A 2,805-nucleotide genomic window follows, 5' to 3' on the forward strand; every position below is an offset into this window, starting at 1 on the left:
TTATGGCTCTGTAGCAGACGTTTTTGTAAAAATAGGCTAACAATTGCGTCATAACCAAGCGACTTACCGTCGCATAGTTGACAAATCCCCGTATTGTTAATGCATTCTCAGACAGTCTCTCCTGAAAAACTTTATAAGTATTGTAGTCAGTTACAGTTGCATCAATAGTCCAATACTATGAAATTGGTTGGCTCTGTAAATAAAGTAATACGTTGGAAAAACACTTTGCAAGCCCTGCTAAGTCAATCAGGACAATACGTCCTTGCATGACTAAATTGTATTTTATTTAAATGGCAGCACTGGGACAGAAGTCTCTGTATGTTAAAAAACCAATTGCGCTTCCGTTGCCATTTTTTTGTTGAGATCATTTTTGGGGCATTTTAGACCTATGTTTGATAGGAGAGCTTAGACATACAAGGGGAGAGAGAGGGGGAATGACATGAGGCAGAGGGCTGTGGGTTGGAATCCAACCTGCAGCTGCTGCTACGAGGACTGGGCCTCTATACACGGGGCCCACGCTCTACCAGGTGAGCTTTCCAGACGCCCTTCTTTGGCCATTTGACTTTTTTTTAAATGTCCAGTGGGTGTGGATGTCTTATGCCATGTATGTAAGATAAATAAGCACAGTCACTGAGCGAGCAATACACAAATTAAAGGTATAGCCAATATGCAAGTCAAAATGTGAGGCTGTCAAATGTTTTGATATCTAGATTTAGATTTTGTCAGCACTTGAAAAATTTATTTTCCTTGCTGTTGTGGCAGATTCTTCATGTGTTTGTGTAAACAGGACATATGACATCAGGTTAAAGGCAGGGTATAACAGGAATTTGACCTGGTGATGATACAGCCCAGTGAAACAGTAAAGTCTGCTCTTAGCTGGAGCAGCTTTGAAGACAGCAAGCAACAGAAGCCCTGCTGCTTGCTTAAATCAGGTCACAATTCCTCCCGTGCCCCCACAACAAAACACTCACAATTCTGTCCTTGCTCGCTCTCAAATGAACACACATACGTCGATTTATGGTTAAATTTTTATTTTGTCCTCGCATAGTAGTTTTGACACTAATGCACTTCCATACATGCTCCCATATACAGTAGTCACAGCTAACAGCATGCATCCAAACACACACAGCTGTAGGAAACTGACACCCACACACCCACACACTAACACACACAGAGGATGGGTCTTTCCACTCAGTTCATAAATGTGTAATGCCCCTGCTGCTCTCTGAGCCTGAGGGGGAGACTCCGCAGCAGCACAGCAGTTTGCATCACTTCACACACACTGTCTGATCAACATAAGAAATGGGTCAGTGGGGTGTGGGGGAGGGGGGAGGGGGGAGGGGGCTTTGTCAGGGAAAATAGTGCTCCTAGTTCAAAGGAGCATGGTGAATGTTTACAGTAAGCACACTGCAGGGGAGGGGGGATGGACACCAGAGGGAAGGGGAAGGAAGATGGGGGGGGGGGGTGCAGGCTGGGCTCTGCAGGGTCAACTGGTTCATCACCCAAGGCTCACTATCACAATCCGATACGGTACAACTTTATTGTCAGTTTACACTGAAATTCCTTTTGCGTTCCCAATGCAACCTGTTAAAACTAGTCCTCTTCTATCGTTCATTTGTAGAGAACATTTGGACCTTCTGTTTTTTTGCTTAGTTATAAAGTTAAAAGTATAAGATGCAACGCTTTTCTCAATGTAAATCTGTATATCAATGTATGTATATCTCAACAATGTATAGACTATTACAAAAGGAATCCCTCTCAATGATCACATATGATGCACTAAAAGTGTATGGTGGTGTTTGAATCTGCAGAAACTCTGTCCTCAGGCTGGATTTTCTCTTTTCTTCTTATTTTGGAGCGTCGCTTCTGGGTGTCAACAAAGAGCCTTTTGGGCCCCATGTGGTTGTGTATAACCACCCCCCATAACAGCATTCTCACACACAAACAGATTCACTCATAATAAGAATATGCGGCACCTTCCTGCGGATGTGTGTTTTTTTCTGCACTAGAACATAATTGCCGCAGAACAATATGAGAAAAAGCCTTCTATTCCTCTGATTTGCTGCTTTGTTTGGCGCTCCGTCTCTCCATTTACTCTCTACCTCGCTTGACCACTACTCTCTCTCTCCCTCTGTCTGGCTGAGCCGGGGGGCAACTTTGAACCCTGTAAAACCAATACCTTAAACACCAATAAACTCAGCTAGAAAGATTGTGGGTCAACAACAACATGGTATGACACTGCTTAATGGGTGTGTGGTTAACCCTTCTCAGTGATAGATTACATTTTATTCATAGTGTTAATTCATAACAGCTGTTATTGCAGGACACTTTACAGATACAGTAGGTCTGGACCACACTATAATTTACAGAAACCCAACAATTCTATAGCTGTGCTGTGAGTTGTTCATTCATTCTCCATCCAAACATTCATCTCCCGCAGCAAAGAGCCAACAGGGTTGAAACAACAGTCGGGCGGGGGGGCCTCTGGCTCACCCAGTAAGAGCGTGCACCCATGTAGGCTGAGTCCTAGGCGTCGGACCCGGTTCAAATCCGACCTGTGGCCCTTTGCTGAGTGTCATCCCCTCTTTTTCTCTCCCCCTTTCCTGTCTATCACTATCAAATAAAGGGAAATAATCTTTAAAAAAAGAAAGAAACAGCAGCCACTTTAGATTAGAGTGAAAAAATGTTACAGCATACATTGTAGTTAAAATTGTTGTACACAACATTGTATACCAACGTTATACCAGTATACAACGTTGTTGTATTCAGGTTGGCAGGACGGTCTTTTGCTGTACGTTTTGTTGG

Source organism: Etheostoma spectabile, chromosome 15 (assembly GCF_008692095.1).
Source record: "Etheostoma spectabile isolate EspeVRDwgs_2016 chromosome 15, UIUC_Espe_1.0, whole genome shotgun sequence".
Taxonomy (NCBI): domain Eukaryota; kingdom Metazoa; phylum Chordata; class Actinopteri; order Perciformes; family Percidae; genus Etheostoma; species Etheostoma spectabile.